This window comes from Phaseolus vulgaris, chromosome 2 (genome assembly GCF_051622355.1).
Source record: "Phaseolus vulgaris cultivar YP4 chromosome 2, ASM5162235v1, whole genome shotgun sequence".
In the NCBI taxonomy this organism is placed as follows: domain Eukaryota; kingdom Viridiplantae; phylum Streptophyta; class Magnoliopsida; order Fabales; family Fabaceae; genus Phaseolus; species Phaseolus vulgaris.
The window spans coordinates 18,145,406-18,152,490 of NC_143499.1; the positions used below are offsets into that span (position 1 = coordinate 18,145,406).

The 7,085-nt window shown below is 33.3% G+C and overlaps 1 pseudogene; it reads right to left on the reverse strand.

Annotated features, from left to right (window-relative positions):
- Positions 1-5,146: 5,146 nt before the first annotated feature.
- On the reverse strand, positions 5,147-5,754 carry LOC137809119 (geraniol 8-hydroxylase pseudogene; annotated as a pseudogene).
- Between the last annotated feature and the right edge of the window lie 1,331 nt (positions 5,755-7,085).

Below are 7,085 nucleotides of genomic sequence, written 5' to 3' on the forward strand. Positions count from 1 at the left end.
TCAGGAATCTCATGCGCGTGTTGGCCACTGTTGCATTGTTGTTGCCATGGAAAGCTTGTGTAATGGCAGTGTGTAAGTCCAAAAACGTTCAACAAAAGCAAGGGCACCTTGGTCTGTCCACAAATCCTACATGGCTTTCATCTCAACCTACTCTCCTTTCTCTTCACTTATGAGAGCAACCTAAATACCCCCATCTTTCCATTCACCCCCACCCTCAACCTTCACCTCTCACAGAAGCAAACGGGGGTGGCACCCTCTCATCCTTCTACGGCTACAGTGCCACCTCGAAAAGCAAACACACTGTAAGTCCTACTTTTACACAAATTGGGAAACCTTCAAAGTCAACTCAGTGCAAGGTAGGATAAAATAGAATGATTGTTGTTAGAGAAGTTGGCTGCTTACATTTTACAATGAAGTCGAACAATGGTATCTGGTTGGGCCTTCACGCAGAGAGGTTTGCATTTAGTTGTGCTTACCAAGTGACAAAACTAATTTGTGTAAGTATAAAAATAGAGGTTTCAAAATAATTGGTCAATGACACAATATAAAATGTTTCTTAAGTGACAGAGTTTGTGTATTCGGGTATCGTAATGCAAATTTTATTTTTTTGTGCAGGTTTCCTTTATTTACATTTTTTTGTGCCTTTTTTGTGTTTGACTATATGTATAGGCGTTTTCTTTTTGTCTATTAACAGTTTTCGAAAATATTGGCCAATGACACCATATGAAATGTTTCTTGGGTGACAGAGTTTGTGTGTTTGGATATGGTAATGCAAATTTTGTGTTCTTTATGCAAGTGTCCTTTATTTTTGTTTTTGTGTTATTTTCTCTGCTTGACTATATACATAGGATTTTGTTTTTTTCCTATGAACTGAATATAAGACAAATAAAAATTCAAAAAAATTTCTTTAGTTTTTCTACTCCTACTCACTTTACATAACTTCAAATATATTTGGATTCATAACAATACAAAATTCATATTGTAAATAAGGATGCTTGATGTGATGAATAAAAACTTTGTCAATTATATCTGAACAACTACCTTAGTTGTAGTAATGTAGAGTTTGGTATTACCTATTTACTATCTTTGATCCTTTGTTGAAAAACTTATGTACGAGTCTTTTAGAATGTTCCAATAAATTGCTAGAAGAATTTTACTATAAGTATTAGTATTATTCCATCTTATTAATTACAGTAGCTTCATTTTTGTTGTAATTATTGTCTCACTGAAATAGAAATCCAAAGCCCAAATCAAAACCACATCAAATTTTATACATAGCTTTTGAAAATATGATATATAAAATATGATTAAATATTATTTATTATTTTATCCATATATCATATAAAATGAATCTAGATTCTTTTCATGGTCCATTTCAATATATATTTTTATAATTTATAATTAGTAAATCATTAATCTTTAAGATTATTTTTTTAATTGTTATACTTATAATATATCCTTATTTTTATTACATATTTAAATTTTAGATTAAAAATTACATAAAGACATTAATTTTTAAAATATATGTGGACAAGCCCGTAAACTCACAATTACATGGGAGTAAACCACACTATTTAGTTTACAAGTTTTATGAGAACCAGTTCGTCTTATTTGTTTTGACGGAAGCAAAATGAGACATGACAACTTGCATTGTCACCTATACAATTTTAAATTTTTAAGTCATAAAAATAAAAGGAATTATTTTTCTATCTTAAACACATTTCTTTTTTTCATCAATTAAATAAAAAATTATTAAAGCGAGTCTTATAACTCTTGCATTATAACAAAATTTCAAGAAAATATAATAGGAACAATGAGAAAAAATATAGTATGTTTAATACATCAATAAATTAGTCAGTGTTCTGAGTCCGAGTATTGTTATGGTCAATCATGGCATTCGAGGTATTGCTTGTTTTGGAGGTCGGTGCTCCGTCATGGTTTTGTACTTAAAAGGCGTCTTGGTGGGTTGGAGGAAGAATGAGTATATAAATTGTCCTTGGTCTCGACTCCTGAGCGATGTGGGCGGATCGGAACAAGCCCCCCAATCGAGGTTTAAGGGGAGGATTCCCCCTAGTTGAGGGGCTAAAGAACCTTTTCGGTCCCACCGTAGGCGCCATTGTTCTGACCTCAAGTCTAAGAGATAACATCGCTAGGGTCAATCACTGCATCCGAGGTATTGTCTGCTTTGGAGGTTCGTGCTCCATCACGGTTTTGTCCTTAAAAGGCGCCTCAGTGGGTTGGAGGAGGAAGGTGTATATAAATTGCCCCTGGTCTCGGCTCCTGAGTGATGTGGGACTTATGTTCGTACCGAAAATGAACTCGGGGAGTGCAACTCGGTGAGGACTACGTGTTCCTCGGGGAACAAGCTTTTAGTTGGTCTCCGATGAGAGGAGGAGATCCACCAGGAAAAGACACTCCGACGCTCAAGTCCGTGGGAGCACAAAGATGATGCTAAATTCTTAACAAAAACTTAAGAGTAAGAGTATATAATAGAATTTTGTGTCCCCTTACTGAGAGAGTCATTACCTATTTATAGGTTTTGTTGGTCTCAGACCATTAAGAAAAACATTATCATGAAATATAAATGAATTTTATAATAGTAACTTATAACTGCTAATAACCTATAATCGATTTATGGTCTGATTTATATATCTTAAATATAACATTAAACAAGTAGTTATTGTCTGAATGTGTTCGATCATAATTAGGATATCTACACTCACTAAATTATTTAACTAATTTAAAATTTTAAATTAGTTTTAGAATCATAAAAGTATTTGGTAAGGTAAGTCAAATTAGTTTATTCTAGAATCTCTTTGCTTAGAAGCTATAAGTAGTAAGTAGAGTAGTTTCAAAATTTAAGATATTGAACATTTATTTAGTTATGAGAAAATATTTAATATTTATCGGATTACTTTAAATTTATTATGCAGTTCAAATTAAAAAATAATTAATGTTTCTCAATATGATGTTATACGGAAATTACACACTATAAAAATAATTTTGTTATAAAAGGAACTCAACATAACATTACTTTAATTTGAGAAAATAAAATAAAATAAAAAAATATAAAAAAATTAAATTTTGTTCGTACTCATTAGATCAATTAATTTAAATAAAATTACTTTCCAAATAAAAAAAATCACATACAAATTTTAAAAATATAAATAGAAGAACTAAAAATTTAAAATTATATCAAAACTTAATTATGTCATTTTAGGTTCTTAAATTCTAAGTTAGCTTATTATATCATTAACTAAATACCAACTTGTAGATTAACTTTTTCATAAAGGCATCCAAAATAAATTACCAAGTCATGTAATGATACTTGTAAAGAAGATATAGCCAAATGTGACATTGTTATTGTTATAAGGTAAACTTAATAAAATTCCCAAAAATTATATTATTTACAATGAGTATGATTTGGTAAGTGTCATGCAATTATTCAGTAATCACTCAAATTCTTCCTCCAACTTACGTGACCTGCAATTGATCCACTTTTGAAAATTTTAAAATTATATTTTATTTCAAATTTAAAAATCTGAAATTTAAAAATACCTTCTGAAAAAATAAATCCAAAATAGATTATTAAAATTTCGGTGTGAAACTCTGGAATAAAATTTGAAAATCAAAATCTTCTTCCAGAAAAAAAAATCTGAAATACAAAATACCATCTAATTTTTTTTTTTAAAAAAATATAAAAATACATTAAGGTATTTCCAAAATTCAGAAAAGTATTTCAAAAATTACAATCCGAAAACGTGTTAAAGAAAAGAGATTTTATAATTTCACATATAAATTTGTTACAGATTCAAATTTGATGAGATGCAAGAAGCAATTGCCCAATAATCAATACTTGAATGGCAATTTATTCCTGCACTATATCAATTTGACCTTTTGACCTGCACCCTATTATTTTTATAAAATTTCAAAAATATTCTTATTCCGGATTTGAAAATCCGAAATAGTAAACAAAATTCAAAAATAAGAAAATACATTTCAAAAAAAAAATCTAAAACATAAAATTAAAAATATATTCCAGATAAAAATTTCCAGAATTAAAAAATGTGTTCCAGATATTAAAATTCAAAATATTTTCTGAAAGTGATTTTTGTTTACACCCTTCTTTTGTGTAAGGTTATTTTCGTCATGTATGAAGGATATTTTTGTCATTTTCAATAGTGAATTGGGTGCATGGTGTAATTGATATGGTGCCGGGAGAAATTGGCTAGTTGAGTATAAACCTGAGTTGCGGCCCAAATGGTCGAAGCCCAGAAGGAGAGAGTCCCCCTCCTTTTGAAGCACTACAACAACATACCCTAATGTGCTATAAATAGAGATAGCCGCAGAGAACGCAGTTAGGGTTTGTTTAGTTTTGGCCGTCTTAGCCACTTTGCATAGATACTGTGTTCAGATAAATTATTGTAATTTATGTTTGTTTTCTTCACGATGATGAGGGCTGTGGCATATGGGGAGAGCAGTGTTTAACTATGGCTCTGAAAAACCTGTAGGTTCTCTACAGGGTGCCCTGCCATTGAAGCCCTTCACATAAAAAACATGGCTTCATAGTACGGATTTTGTGCTTTGTGGGTGGCTCTTGGATTTTGGACTTTGGTCAATCTCTTTGCCAATCTCCTTCTTCCTTCCTTCCCACGTCTTTTCTCCACAAATCCGCCTCCAAACGCCATTACAAAATATTTCCAACAACATTCTTTTCTTTTAAATTTTAAAATGCCCTGTCTTTGGTTGATTTTTTATGACTGTTAATGCACATGAATTTGCTGTTTGATTAGACAAGATTTCCTACTACTACTTCTAAATTATTTCTTTTTGCAATCAGAAACTCCTCAAATTTATTTTGTAAATACTCAGGGTCTGTTATTTAAAATCTTAAATAAATAGAACTATGCTTGAAATTCATTTACAAGAAACACCACACTCCTGCAAATTCTTTTATAAGAAACATAGTATTATTGTCTTGTTTAGATAGTCTAGGCTTTGGAATAACACGTGGTTTCATTTACTTGTACACTAGCAGAACTATAGTAATAAATCAAGTTATAGCTGCTATAATATGCATGCACAGAAGTTACATCACGTTATAAGTAGAGTTCTGGTTTAGATAGTCTAGGCCTTGGAATAAGAACTAGACCCTAAACCCTAGCCTTGGAATAAGAACTAGAGGCTTCATTTTCTTCACCACAACGCCGAATTTACCTGAAAATTCAAGCACTGTTCCATTGGGTAATCTCCACTCAAAAGAATACAAGAAGGAAGCTAGCATAAAATTTTCATCTTCTCAGCAAGAGGTAGCCCTGCGCAGATTCTTCTTCCTGATCCAAAAGGAAGATACTCAAATCTGTTGCCCCAATAATCGAACTTGCCGTCATCACTCAGAAACCTCTCTGGTTGGAATTCTAATGCATCTTCCCAAATGTGAGGGTCTCTTAGTATAGTCCACATGTTCAACATTACTTGTGCACCTTTTGGAATGGTATATCCACCAACAGTGCTAGTTTGTTTTGGGCAACGAGGTACCAAAAAGGGGAGAGGGGGATGCAAACGAAGTGTTTCCTTTATGACAGCTTTTAAGTACTGTAATTTGGGCAATTGGGATTCTAATTCAACTGCCTTGCCCAATCCTATTACAGTATCCATCTCTTCATGAACTCTCTTCATTGCCTCAGGATGCTGCAACAGCCTCGCTACCACCCATTCCATTGTTGTTGATTTGGTCTCGGTTCCACCCACCACTATATCCTACATATACAAGCAACTCCTCGGATAACAAAGTCCATTCTGAAATTTTGCTAAACTAACAATATGCATAGTGTTCCTGCCTTGTTACCATGATCTTGTTCTCCTAAAAGTGGCAGATAGGCCTCTGTTTTCTTGGGAAATGTTTTCATAACTCAAGATAAATACTAAGTGGAAACATGAAATAATAACACCAGGAGTATTCATTTTTATTTATCCTCTATCAAACTCTCTGACCCTCTCATATCTCACATTTCTATTGCTCTGCACCCCATTTATCCTTCAAGATTTTAAACCATGAACACAACTTTTACCACATCCTTAAGGATTTTAGGATTTTCGTGTATTTGCCTACACTTTCTTATAATAAAAGGATAGCAACGCTAAAAATTGGAACTGTAAGTTAAAACCTTAGATGGGATTAATGATAAGATAACTATCATACAAGTTACAAATTTTAAACAAGTTAGAGAGAGGCTGGCCTCGAAAACATGCTATTAGGATGGCTTTGATCTCCTTCATGGTCATTGATGGTGACTCACTGCCACTCTTTGTAAGCTCCAACAGATATTGCAGGATGTGAATGGGAAGGCAGATGCACAAGTTTAGAAGCATTAGACGCACCCTAGAACTTATACATATCAGACGATACACGCATTGTCTAAGTACCAGACGAAAAATGCCCATGCTTTTTTTTTTTTATATATATAAAGCTTTCATGTTTAGCATCACTGTGTGTTCTTGCCAGTTGACTTGGTCGTCGGTAGACTTCTGCAGGCGAGCTCGGACTCTGGCTGCCTCGTGGTGGAACTCGTGCTTTCCTTAATGTCTGGATGTTGTTCCTGTTAAGACAGAGGGCGCCCTAACGGTCGGTCGCACTCCAACGGTCAAGTCAGTACATGGCTATCATAAATAAGAAGTATCTAATTTAATGCTCAGTAAAGTGTTAGCCAAGCGTTAGAAACAACGTACCGTAACCAAGGATCTTTAGTCTCTTTTATAGAGTGCCGCTAGGTTACCTCTTGCGGTAACAACTTTTGTTACGAGAATCTTATCTCGAATAAGGACATATTCAATGGGAGAAGAACTCGTTTCAGTGTCACAGCTATGCAAAATCTTATCTCCTAGGAGTGTATCAAATCTTAACAGAATAACCACTTGGATACCCACTTGGGTATTGTTCCCCAGGATCAAATATGTTTTCAAGTACATTTACATGCTTTGTGTATCATAGTACCATGCATATGTTATTATGTGTCAGCATGCAAATACTCTATCAAGCCCTAACACACTTTGGGCTTAATCTGATAGAATACCTTTTACTTTTT